Source organism: Topomyia yanbarensis, chromosome 3 (assembly GCF_030247195.1).
Source record: "Topomyia yanbarensis strain Yona2022 chromosome 3, ASM3024719v1, whole genome shotgun sequence".
NCBI classification, from domain to species: domain Eukaryota; kingdom Metazoa; phylum Arthropoda; class Insecta; order Diptera; family Culicidae; genus Topomyia; species Topomyia yanbarensis.
The window spans coordinates 24,268,170-24,283,140 of NC_080672.1; the positions used below are offsets into that span (position 1 = coordinate 24,268,170).

A 14,971-nucleotide genomic window follows, 5' to 3' on the forward strand; every position below is an offset into this window, starting at 1 on the left:
AAAACAACCTGCAGAATAAGTTCTTTTAACTTACTTTTGAGTTGTGCGTCGCTTTCGCACTTATTAGTGTTGTCAAAAACAAAAAGAGAGATTCGACTCAGTCGAGGTCTTCCGTGGAGGAAGGTACTTTTGAGTTGTTTGGGGTGAACTCAAAATTAGGTAAATTCAACTTAAATTTGAGTATAAAAAACCTATCAATGAGTTGTAATTTTTGCCGTGGTTAAATGGAAACTACACGGAGAAAAAGAAAAATACTAAATAGCATAAACTTTATGCAAAAACCATATTCGGTCTATTCACCCATCGGGATGCATAAACTGGGTAATATGCTATCATAGCATAATGTATTTTTATTCTCGGAATGCTTATTGATATTTTATTCTAACAATGCATAAAATAGGATTAACCAACGGTAGATTAGTTTTTTAATGCATTTTTTGTTTTCTATACATTTTATCCTGTGAATTGAAATGAAATAAAAAGAGTAAAACAATTTTATCAAATATTCTCTCAATTTCATTCTAATTGTCGTCTATAATTGTAATGATAATTTACTATATGCATTAACGGTATAGTTACATACTAAGCGAAACATTTGAATGAAATTGATAGAGCATTTAACAAAATCGCCTATCATACATATTCGATTTTAATGTTTATTACAAGGATTTTATAAGATTTTATAGTATCCACGCACAACTTTCACATGTATGGGGATTCCCATAGAATACCTACAGTAGCAGTAGTTTATCATTTGTTCTTACATGTTTTAGTTCCAGATCATAGGAGCTAAGTGGTGACACTAAAAATCTTTCAAATATGCGACGAATATTCTAAGGTTTCTAAGACCTGATCATTATGGGATCACCTAAATCTAATTTTACATGTTAGTAGCTGACTTAATTTTTGCGAAAAGATTATTTACACTGCTAAGTCTACTATTTGAGTGCAATCCATAGATTAGGTCAAAAAACTCCAAAACTTTCTTAGCCTTTCCTGGTACTTCGAAATTGAAAACTTTATATGCCTTAATAAGTAAATCTAAAGCCTCAACGAACATAAATCCACAATCAAAAGCCGTCCTCAAAACAACAATATAATACTTATTTTCGGCGAAGGCCATTGTTGAACATAGGATATACGGTGGCTCCCCTGGGACATGTTCAAGGAAATGATCGATGTCGGTTCCCGGTTGCAGCCATCTAACAAATACTGAAGCGAATTCTTCGAGAGGTGGTAATCCTGATGGGTCCGCTTTGCGAATATTGCCTTGCGATGTTAGTTCGGACATCACCTTCAGCAATGCTTGAATCGAGGCTGTTGGAAATAAGAAAATGTTAATTGTTGGAACAGTGTCTATTGTGTTTTATTATTATTACTACATGTATTACTACATATTTTCTGTGTTTAGGGATGACTTAATGTCATTTCACACATATTATAAATGATGTTTGTAAGTTATAAATGTTATAAATGATGTTTGTAAGTTGTAAGCAACTTAGCAACTATCAAATTTCTAATTCTGACGATCAAATAATATTAAATATTTAAAGGTAAAAATGTATTCTACACTGCAACTACAGCCATAGCCATTTTGCCTTTTAACATTTGGCCTGTGTTAAGCCAAAGAGGACCAAGCGCCATTTTGAGGTACTTTATCTAAAATCGCTCCAGCATCCAATGTAGCACCAGGAACTCTAATATCTGTTATGTTTTGGGAACCCAAATAGCAAACGAAAGCAAGCCAGTGTTCTTTAACTTTCTATGTAAATGATAAGTTATCGAAAAATTAATTTTGGTACGAAAAATACACGAAATTATGGCGCTTAGCTCGGTTTGGCTTAACGCAGGCCATTTATCTGTCGATCCAACTAACAAACCAAGTTAGATAACTTAGTCGAGCCCATAGCGTAGCGAATGAATCGCAGCTGTATTTAAATAATGTTTTGTTATGAGCGATTGCACAATATTTTTTTTGTATGTTGACTAAAGATATTTGAATTCAATTAATTAAAAAAATATAGCAATTAATTATACATTAATTATAAAATTAATTTAACAAGCTGGACTTAGCGTCACGCAATTAACAACATTTAAATGATAATTATTTAGGTGACGCTAATTTTTCATCAGTCAAGTCTAGTTAGCATTTAATTGTACTTACGACAAGCTATCTCATTGTAAGAATGATCGAGCATCATGCAGAACGACGAAATTGAAGAAATTGTTCCAATAGCGTTTCTGTTTGGATACATTCGATCAAACTCATCATCGATCTGAAAAAAAGCAATCAATAATATAATAAGGAAAACTCTGCGTAACGAAAGGGGTCCATAAAATGCTCTTGCAAAGTAATGGTGAGTATTATCATTATGATACCATGCCTCAGCAGGTGTGAGAATTCCATACATAACATCGAAGGAGCAATTTTCCGCTGACGTAGCATTTGGCGATAGGGTAATGTTTTGGACACCAGATGGGAGACATTCTGGTAATCTCTTTCACTGTCGAATGCGGATAGTTCATCAATTGCTTGCAATTCATCTTCATTCAATTCTGGAGCTGCCTGTCGCTTACGTCGAACAGTTTTAGGAGCATTGTTCTGTTGATTTCGAACCCAATTTTGAATGTATCCTGTGTGTTCTCCATTGCTACGACCGCTGTGTTTCCAAAAAAAGTCAGCCTACAAATAACATTAGCAATAGACGTTAGTAACGAATGATATGTAAGGGGCCGTACACAAATGACGTAGCTTTTTTCAGCGATTTTTGACCCCTCCCTCCCCCCTCGTAGCATTTGGTCACAAAATTCTAACCTCCCCCTCGTAAATAACGTAGCATTTACCTACCCCCTCCCCATCGTCCCATGCACAGCGCCCGGGTGATGAAAATAAATACATATGTTTTTCAATTATTTTAAATACATGTCCTTTCAAAATGTTTGGCGACTTTTATCAACATTTTCATTATAACAGCAAATTGCGTGCAAAATAAGCCCATTTCATGACAAATATGTGTTGATAGTTTTGTTTTGAATTTTATATGTCAAGGAGAGCATGAAGACAAGTTCTCTCAGTTCACAATCGTGCAGCTGCCTGTATGATTCTAAGAACCATACGTTCATCTAAATTACTAAATTTTGTTTGATTGAATCCAAAGTGAAAATTTAATTCAGCTTCCAAACTAAGTCTACTAGTTAGCAACATTAGCTAACTAATGCAGCAAATTAAATCCGCATACAAAATCTTTTCGTATTATTGTAATTCCGTGAATCGTAAAATTTACCTCATGAAAAACCACATCAAAAGTAACTTGGTTGAATTTAAATTAATTTCTCTTGGAAATGTAGGATCATTAAATTGTTTTCTCTAAACAATGTGTTTTAAACTTAATGCTACGTCGCACAACTTCTGACCCTACCCTCCCCCTCGTCACACTTCGTCACAAATTTGGTATACCCTCCCTACCCCCCAAAATGCTACGTCATTTATGCATGGCCCCTAATGGAAACTTTCCCTAAAAACCTAATTTATCGATTTATCGATAGCATACCACCAAGCATTTTTCTTGTACATACTCAAAAACGTTACACACACATGTATATACATTTAGACTGGCAACAATTTTGACTTTCTTACGGAACACTGCTAATTCGAATGGTAATTGGTAATGATAACCATATGCAAAATATGACCTTTTTCCGATAGCTCTAGTCCACCCACAAGAGGTTTCATGTTTCTATAGTAATATATATGGAAACTCGGAAATAAAAACTTAAATTCCAATAAAAAATTCCATAATAACTCTACGTACCTTAAAGCTTACGGTCGCGTAGTTTATTTTATAGCGAATAGCTTTGTTGAAGATCGCATATTGATTGGAGGTTCCCCTAAAAAATTATTTAACTTTGAAGACCAACCAATTTTTTTTGAAATTTCCTTTTCTAAGCATGTGCGAGAAAGAAAGGCAACATATAATTTTATATGAGAGTATCTTTATACTGCAAAACCGGATCAATTTGCAGTCTTCGGCAATGTTGATCCTTACACCTTAAGCTATATATCTACCGCTTTTGGGATGCACAAGATGATACTGGCATTATGTACTGAATTTATTGTTTCAATTGCCTAGTTTTCATATATTTTCTCATACAAACTTGAATACTCTTGTGAGTGAACTAGAGCTATCGGAAAAAGGTCATATTTTGCATATGATTATCAATACCAATTACCATTCGAATTAGCACCGTTCCGAAAAAAGACAAAATTATATATATATATATATATATATATATATATATATATATATATATATATATATATATATATATATATATATATATATATATATATATATATATATATATATATATATATATATATATATATATATATATATATATATATATATATATATATATATATATATATATATATATATAACGTTTGTAAAATCATCGAAGATACTAAATTTGTGGAACGGAAAATGCCATTATTCATAAATTTCCCCACTTTTGGAAGGTGGTTTTCTCGTTATTAATTCTATAACGTTTTCGTCTCAAATCGACGCATTCCCAAAATAAAAATATTTTCAGCAAATGTTGGAAGTAATGCAATTTTTCGATGCTTTTCATGTCTATCAAATCAGGTTCATTAATATTTGTTTATTTGACACAGTTCTGTTCGCTCGCTCAATAGAGCTGTGAGTCTTTTCTGTATTTACAGTACTGCTTACTGAATTTGTTATTACGAGTGAAGATATTCTTTCTCTTAGAGAATCCATTTGCCGATTCGCCATGTGCTACTTGAGGGTCAGTAAGTCCGCTTTCTATTCACCTACCATACTCGTCATCGCTGATGATGTTTTGGGGACACTATTGTATGTTTTTGTTTGTCCGTTGGTCTTACGGGTCTTGTTTGTCATCTGTTTGTTTGCTGGCAGTACTGTGTGTTGGTTTAGAGGAACCAGACTCAGTCTTTATGGAGCAAGTATTCGTTGCTGCCTGAACAGCGCCTACTATTCATACGACGGGTTGTGATATAATTAAAAATATTAAAGAGTGTAGGCTAAATTTGAGTGCAGCACAAGATCTTCAATGGTGTGCCATTCGATTTTATAACTGGCACGTAGGAATCTGTCTACCTGAATCACGTAGTATCAGGTGTAACAAGTTTACCTTTTTCCGTATTTTGTAATTGGTTCACTGGAGGTACGCGACGCTAAGTTGTGTAGCCGTACCTCTATCTTATCAGCTATTAACTCTATAACGTTTTTGTTTCAAATCGACGCATTCCCAAAATAAAAATATTTTCAGCAAATGTTGGAAGTTATGCAATTTTTCGATGAACAGTTCTAAGTTTCATAGACATTAAAGCAATCCCAGTTTCGCTTCTTATTAAAAAATTACCCCAATCCATATTGCAGTAAACCCTTTCAAAACTGAACTCAATATGATAGGAAATTATGATTATGATTGATTTCAGAACACTGGAATGAATTTCTATTGGAATGTTTTTAGGCAGGCGTTTTATATTGATGTTATTAGACAACTGTGAGATCAAGACCAATAGATCAGTTACAGATCAGGATCGCATTCCCACAATTTTTCAAAGGTCCTCATGATGTTTCAAACAATAGGTTATCAATGTACCGATCAGATAATTATTGTAATATTGAATTAAATCAGGCAGCATCAAAATTTTTTTAACTTCAATCCAATTTTTTTGGGTATTGGGGGGAAGGGGGTGTGGTTAAATCCCAAAGCATCCTCTTGGCTACACCACTGCTTAGAGTTATTTATTTCGCTTTTCATTTTTCGAGATATGTTTCAGATCTATCCGATGGTTATAAGTCAAAAGGTTCGCGCAAATGAATTTTTTGCACCGATAAGTGATCAAGTTCCATCTAGACAACTTGGAATTGTTCGGTAGTTATTCTAGCGGTTGTAGATAGAAAAATGAAATGCGAAATTCGCTTTATCGAAATAATATTTGGCTCATTTAAATGGATTATTATTGAACAATAAATAGGCGACAAAGGGAAATCCAGAAACAACAAGTCATAACTTTTAAAGTATTTGAAATATGTATTTGATGACTTCAGTAAAGTTATTCGCAAAAGTAAAAGCTACAAATTTGCTAAAGGCATTATTTCAATAAAATCACTTCCGAGAAAATTCATGAAAATATCTCACTCTTAGGAGGTTTAATCAGTAGAATTACAATGCCAAAAGAAAGGGCATATCGTTTTTTTTTTCGAGAGTTGTCCTACTGGAGCTGTAGAGCTAGGTTCTCGGAAGGGCTCCCCGTCAGAATCACATACTACAATTTGCAGACGAGACAGACAATGTCGCCCACTAAAACACTGCATTAGGCCAATTGTAGCGGGCCGTGATTCTGAATGTGATATTCATTGTAAGGTTCAGGCACAGAGAACAGACATATAAGCTAAAACAAACTTTCCCGAAAAACCTGTGTAAACATTTAAATGAAAATACGTTGAAAATCACCATCGCATACAGGTTTGCATACGTGAATCACCATTGTATCCAAGTTTGCACACAGGTTCCGTATAGCGATTGCTGGCCGATCGAAGCGCCGACCAATGGCAAATTGCTACTCGCTGTTTCAAAGCGACAGTTTTATTTCTTACACAAGTTGAAAACTTAACTTGTATGTCAGTTATCAGTGGTTCAGGTATGTGCGGGCGTAGGGACTCGCGATCGCGTGTATCATCGCGAAAAGCTCGAGCATTTGTACGTTAACGTGTTCGATCGCGTGTGCGTTTGTATGTCGCGTGTGCGTTTGTATGCCGCGTGTGCTAACGTGTATGTAACTTCGCGTGTATGAATTCCATTCTATAACCGTGTGCCTTTCGCATATTCGCGTGTGTTCTTGGATAATCGCGCGCGGACCGTGAATCTAATACTTTATTTTTGGTGTACTGCTAAGAAGCTAAAAGAGTGTGAGATCCTCCATATCACTAGAGTGGACCTAAGTTTTTAGGACAGAGAGTAATGGTTTCAGGACGTGACAGATTCATGAGCGCGCGAAAACGGACGTTTGTAGGTTAGTGTTTGAGACTTTGTGAGTGCTAAAACGTTCACCTTATTATCGGGATGTTACTAAGTTTGCGCGATCGCGAACGTAGGTGTGCGTTGTTAATCGCGAAGGGCTTAAGCGTTCGTATGCTAACGTGTTTGTCACGTGTGCTCGCGTTCATGTGACTTCGCGTGTACAAGACTGGATTTTGTAACCGTGTGGCATTTCCTATATACGCGTGCGTTCTTGGATGGTCACGCGGACCTTCATTCTGATAGTTGATCTTTGGTGCACAATTCACATACTGACAGGGAGTAAGTTATCCCCATATCACTAGAGTCCTCGGTCATGTCGCCATGTAACGTGGTGTCCAGTGGATATGAGAGCTTTCTTTTTTTAATTGATCCAATTGAAGGCATGCACCTGGTCTGCTGATATCAAGGATAGAAACATCCGGAAGTGACCGATTCATGATCGTGCAAGTGTGGGAGTTTTTAGGTTCACGCTTGAGACCGCGTTTGAAAATTTATAGGAGCTGTGACATTCACTTTATCACCGAGATGCTATCATGTTTACGAGATCGCGGGTGTAGGTGCCGGGGATGGTCGCGAAGGGCTCAAGCATTTGTATATTAACGTGATTGTCACGTGTGTGTGTGACTTCGCGTGTATAATTTTGATTTTATAATGATGTAGCGTGTATTCTTGTTTGATCGCGCGCGGACCGTGAATCTGATGCTTAATTTTTAGTTTATGGTACGTTTCCCTATGGGGAAACTTGAGTTCTAGGTCATGTCACCATGGAATGTGTTGTTTAGTGAATATGAGCGTCACTTTTTTGATTGGTTCAACTGAAGGCATTAGCCCAGACTGGTAAAACTTTCGGACGTGACCGTTGCATGCTGTTAGACTTTCATCGTGCTATGCTGGCCGGGAATGGATGACTCACGTGCGTCGGTAAATTTATTTTATGTTACTATGTTACTATGTTACTATGTTACTATTTATTTTACCCTAATTTATCCAGCCCGACTTTCCCTAATGAATAGAACCAAATGCTCAGATTGATCACCAGAAGTATTAGCCACTATTCTATCATATACGTCAGTTCTGCATCCATTCCCTAACCCAACTGTCACAAATACTCAGACGAATACATACATAAATACACATACGACTAGCACATAACAGTTGTACACTAGTACGAAAAACTACGATTATCACAAAGCTACAACTAATAGGTTTCTACTTATTCTACTTTATTAAATTAATTTAATTATTAAATTAATTTAATTAGTATATGCACGATGACAAAGTCGACCGATAAATGGACACACAATGACTCCCTCCGTGAGCCCCGTCAATATTTGCAAACACGGCACACAGCAAAAGTCAATCTACGTCGATCCACCAGTCGGCCACGCCACCGCCCATAGACCAGTGGTTTAGCGTTGGTATGCGCTGGTGCGGAGTATGAAAAAACATATAACATAAAAAAGGCGCATAAGCCCTCTCGGTCTCCTCGATGTACCACTATCGAAGCGTAATGCAATACCCATCTTAAAGCAATTGATGCTTGATGATGTTTGCAATACCGTCAAACCCCTAAACCTTGGGGAGGGGCCAAAAGAAAGGGCATATTGTATGCTTTAAATTCTCCGAAGATACTATTGACCTAAAATAATTTGTTTTGATGCTAATAATACATTGAATGTTTTTGGTCTTATTTCTGGCTATGGAAAATGATAAAAATCTTGTCCGCATTTAATGTTAAATATCTCTTTTGATGATAGTCCGATTTCAACAATCTATAGCTATCTTTTTTTTTGTTTATTGGGGTTTTAACCATCAGGTCATTCACCCGTAGTCTGTAGCTATCTATAGTTCGAAAGGTATTCGTATAAACTTTCTAAAAATATATAAATTGTTCAGTTACGTTGTCAATTTCGGCAGAAAATTTCAAAAGACTGCAAAGAACGCGATTTTTGCACCTTCAAACATTCATATATTGGAAACTAAACATCAGAATCAAAAACTATTTAATATCGTTCTGTCTGGGTGATTTGCCTTTCATTTAATGAGGCCTATCATGAGAAACACGAATGAGAGTTTGTCCGTTACACACACAGACATTGTCCCAAATCGTCGAGCTGAGTCGATTGGTATATAGGACTCGGCCCTTCGGGCCTCGGAAAAAATCTTGAAAGTTTGATCGAATTCTATACATTTCTTTTCTAAGAAATGTAAAAACTTGTTGTTTATTTCACAGAAAAATGTTCTGCCAAAATACTATAAGTTTGATGTAATGAAATCGTTGATTTATGCTTTTACCTAAATTCGAACTTGCTTGACATTTTTCGCAAAAAAGGTATGTAACCCCTTAACTCAACAACGATCGGGCTCACCCGGTCAAACCATTCCGAATTTGATTCGGAATCCTGAATGGAGTCAGCATGGATTCCAGCTCAAATTCAACAATCGATTCCGAAACCGAAATTCCGAAGTCGGAATCGGTTGTTGCATTTGAGTTGGAATCCATTCTGACTCCGGAATATGTTTAACTGGGCAGTACCACTAAACCAACTACCGTTACGAACAGCGAAATTACAACAATTATGCCAAATGCTTCCCAACCAACTACCAACACCACCAAAAATTGATCAGATGCCGATGAAAACCGATCTACAACAGCGACCCGTAAGCACAAAAAAACAAATCTCGCAGCTGCGTAAACAAGACCCAATGTACAGGCATAGTGAAAATTAACTTTTCTTTTTTACATATTGTAAAAATCAGAAAAACTCGCACGGCTCAGTTAGGCTAACGCATCGAGCCGTGGTAAATAAAAGAAAGAAAAATAATATATGAATAAATAACGATATAAGAATGGATCCCATGGGTGGGTGATTTATGTCATGATACCTAAAATTTCACAAATATCGATTGCACGATAAATATCTAAAATTGTTTGAAAATATTATAACATCTCTTGAGTCTATAATACAATTTTATCGAAGCACTCCATTTTGTCATATAGAGTCTGATCGGGAAACACTTTTGTTGGGAGTTACCTCACTGGGTTTTGTACAAAACTTTATCTACTGTTCCATGGAATGGTATCTACAACGTAGAGAACGGGATATTTTAATTATATTCAATGATTGATCACCAACGTAAATATAACATCGTGCATGAATTGAATACTTTACAGTGACGTCATAAATTAAAATAGTTTGCTAGTACTATTTACATCGACTTCAATCCTTCGCGATTTACTGCGACCGAATCGAATCGACAAAGTTCATGTAAACAACACTCATAAACGTCAAGAAAATAGAGTTTACTGTATCCGTAAAGAACTCTATGGACGCATAAATCCACGAAATTAAAAACCGCAAAACTAAGTCGCCTTTGAAAAAATGATAAACTTTTACCTTTCAAATTATTCCCAACATCTTGCCCAAGTTCTTCGTATACTGGTTCCATCATACGGTTCTTTGTACGATTATTGATTTGGGGCCGGTTGAAATAAATTAGTTCAGAGTCGGTTCCTGTAGATAGAAGAGAAAGATCACCCAGGTAACCAACAAGCATTAGTGTATGCAGTAAAGTAGCGTAAAATTTGCATTCCGGATGCTTCTTGCAGTATGCTGGCATTCGTTATGCATAACTGTTGTTAATCAGCATTTGAAAAACTGTTTAAAAACTTCTTGCCAGTAAGCAGCATTCTGAGTGCACAACAGTAGTAAAAAAGCATTTTCATAGCACAGCAGTAATGTAGCCGTATATTTTGCCAAAAGCGACTTTTAAATAGCATTTGAAACGACTTAAGTGCTTATCAAGTAGCCGTTAAGACGCATTCAGCATGCTTATTGGTTACTTGGGCAGTATTAGAAGCAGCGGGCTTTTTATGATGGATTATCACATCCACAGATCCATTCTTCCCGGTATTAGATTTATGTTTTAAATGCGTATAATTTACCTGCAGTGCAAATTGGATTTAATTTGCTGTGGCTCAACCTCCCGCACACGGATGACTGCTATATCCCACGCAACTTCGGATCTATTTTGACCCGTTTTATCCTAATTTAGCCGCAAATACCGGCGGAACGAAACTGGAAAACTGCAACTCGAGCAAACGTGAAAAAAATGCACTTCAAAAACCAATTTTTTTAAGCGTCAGTGCAGTGACGAATCTTTACCAGCAAAGCAAACGAAAGAAGAGGAAAAATTGTTAAGTCCCAAGAGTAACGCTAGTAACGCTTTATGCACGGAAAATAATAAAATCGTGAAATGCATGGCTATGCATAAAATTTATTCTTGCGATGCATACTTAATATGCATATCAATAATTAAAAGAAAATAATGTTAAAATTGTAATATATAATAAGCTACTTAGCATTTTTCTTTTTCTCCGTGTACCTTCAACACGGTTTACCTAATTTTAAGTTCCCCCACGATACCACGAGATTGAGTCAAAGGAACTCAATTTTAGGTAGTTTTTCGTTTCCGTGTAGGTTCGCTCTGAGCTATCACTTTTGTATTAGGTTTTACACCAACCTATATAACCCCGCAAAATGAGCCGGATGAACTTCGTTTGACAATTCTCGGTGGTTTGTTTACATGGAAGTTACGTGGGTTAGAATGCAACAGATACGCACCCGTTGCACTCGTACTCACGCAACTGACAAAGTAAACAAACCACCGAGAATTGTCAAACATGAACTTCATTCATCATGAGTTCATTCGTGTCGTCATATTGTAGAACCCAATTCTTGAGCGTTTTTTCAAAACGTCATATCTGCAATGAGTTACTCTCTGTTTATACTTTCTCTTTCGATTTTTACGGCGTCACTATAACACTTTTCACTTATTTTACAGTACAGATCGAAAGACGGTGGTTTTAGCTAGCATATTATGCAAAGAGCTGAGGGATAAATGTTAAAGTGACCGAATTATTAACAGAAGAGAAAGTAAACAAAGAGAGTAACTCATTGCAGATATGACGTTTTGAAAAAACGCTCAAGAATTTTGTTTTGTATCACTTTGCCCTAGGGCGACTCTGATCTAAAACCGAAATCAGTAATAAAGTAGACTTTCAATATTTTGGGTAAAATTTAATCCAATCTTACAATCAGGGCGGCCAGATCTATCAATTTGTTAAACGAGGATAAAAACGAGATGCACATTTTGTAACCATTCCTGTAAAATCATCACAATGGCATTTGGACCCTAAAAAACTATTCCCTGAAGTTTCCTCTTCCTTCCTTTTACGAAACGATAAACCAACGCTACCGGCAATCATATTGACTATTCCACTTCTGGTCAGCGCCACTTGTACCATTTACCGAATAGGTCGTTCAGTAACGTTACCATTCAAAAATGCCGATTTCCTCGAACAAATTTTAGGGCATATTATAAGCGGAATGGTGATCTTATAATCCATTTACGCGGTACTACATTGCTATTGGATTATATATAACAACTTGTTATATGTTATTAACAAGGTACAATAAATATTCTACCATAAACATTTCTTTACCATGCTGTACGATTGGTATAATCTCACACTATACACAATTGATTTAATGTTTTTTTGTAATTGTCTTGATAGGCCAGATGTAAACAACCGCAGTTTTTCTATGTATGATAGACAATGTTTACTTGAGATTTATTTAAAAAAAAACAAAAAAAATCGTTTTTACGTATTACAACGAATTTTATTTTGAAATAATTGTATATTATGTATATTGGACCTAAAATTTATCGAATGGAACGGAAAACTATATATAGCTTAATGACCCAATTAAGCTATTCCTGTAATCTTGTGGAACGTATTTTAGTCTTCATATTAATGTTTCTTTAAAACCAAATAAGAGGAGGTTTGGGAACCTTTCGGTGATGATAATCCGGGGTGTTTGATACAATACATTCATATATAATATATAAACCGTTGAATCTGGTTGGTTAGGCAAATCGAGAATCTAGATGATGCATCCGTTATTCGAATTGACCGTCTCTCCTCGTCTTAACAGGTGTAGCTGTGTACTTACGGTTCAAAAGTGACTCGTGGAGTATACGAAAAATGTAACAACATTCACATTGATCGACTTAAGGAAAAGGTATAAGCTCGGATATTAGAGGAAAGGATTTGAAATTCTTTAGTTGCTAGGACTTCAATACATAATGTTAGCCCTTCTTTCCATCCTAAATTCACGAAGTTCTTTTTTACTAACAGAATTTCTTAAACGGCAGTGTTTCGATGTCATATATTCTGCCATTTACGAAATTTGATTATGATTATTTGTATCATTTTGATGAATGCATATATCTTTGCTACCTTTCAATTGATGTTTTAGAATTGTTGCTATGAAATGTGAATTGATCTAACCGACCTTCGCTTGAGTAAAATAATAATAACAGCCCTGTGGACGACGGGCTAGCACTAAATCTTCAATACGACGCAGTGCCAAAAATCTTACATGATTAGTTACTTTAAGTACCATAAGGTATATTAAGTACCGCAAAGATTTAAATAAGTACGCGTCAAATTCATTGTACTTTAAATACTGAAACGATTTTAGGTACAGCGTCTTCGTACTTTAAATGCGCAAAATATTTTAATTACCGTCAAGATGTACTTTAAATACTTTAAGTACGTATACAACGACATTAATTACATTAAGTACCTTATTAAGTACAACAGAAGTATTTTTAAATACTATCATTATTTACTTTAATTATATTCAAAATATGTTGGCATTTTCAATGCGACGCACTCAAGCCTGCTAGTGCTTGCCCCTCGCTTACACCTTTTACAGAAACGTATAAAGCTTTAGTTTTGGTCCACGAACGAAACCTGTACGCCGCTAAAAATTAAATTTGAACTAATTTTTACTCGCTAAAATTTTATTATCCAGTCTAAACAATCTGATTTCTACTTGATAAGAAATAATTATAAAGTAGTAAAGCACTTTATCCGTGGATAAATTATTAAACAAAGATCCGTTATTAGGATTACTGAAAACTGTAGACAAACTATTTGACTTGAGGTAAACATTATGGTAATCTTGAGGAGATTTTAACGATACACACCTTTCTTTACGTAGTATAACATACAATATTATATTACAACCATTTTCTATATTGTAACAATAACTCGTATCTTAATTCTATAATTTAACAGCGAAACACATTTATCGTAATATCACAAATAGACCTTAACGTATGGTGTTACCATAGCACTTATGATTTTTGTATAATATGGAGGTTTCCACATAAAGTTTTTATTTATGCGGGTACTGGCATCACGGTAGATCCTAAGCTTTGCATGCACACCATTTCTTTTTTTTTCGCCGAATGGGACATTGCAAAGACGTCATATGACTAAAAATGCTCGAAAAAATGACAGTTCAGCGAGCTTATTTACATGGTATTAGAAATTTTTTGATTCCACCCAGTACAAAAACTTGGTTCGAATTTTAAGTCCATGTAAACAAGCTCTCTGAACTGTCAGAAAAGCGAGGTTATACATTTTCGTGCGATGGTCTATGCCAGCAAAAGTTTACTGAATTTTTATCAGCTGAAAGTTTCAGCAATACAAGATGCCGAAAAACTCGAAATTCACATTAAATTTAACTGTTTTCGAGAAAAAATGTATGGAGAAAAATCTATTTTTTTAAATATTAGGATACATAACCACCCCAATTTTTTTACTGTAAAAGTTGATTTTACATTAAAGTTTATTGTAGAAACGTTAAAGTTTATTGTGTTTGAGTTGTAGCTTAACACTAGAGCTTACTGTAAATTATTGTAAAATTACTGTACTGTCACAGTGAAAATCATGATTTTGTTATTGTATACATTTCTATTCGGGATGGCACGTAAAAAGCTGGATACACTCGTCAAAAGTGTCAAATCGACACAGATCTTT

The 14,971-nt window shown here is 35.4% G+C and overlaps 1 pseudogene; it reads right to left on the reverse strand.

Moving 5' to 3' along the window:
- Positions 1–642: 642 nt before the first annotated feature.
- Positions 643–12,227, reverse strand: LOC131686837 (uncharacterized; annotated as a pseudogene).
- Between the last annotated feature and the right edge of the window lie 2,744 nt (positions 12,228–14,971).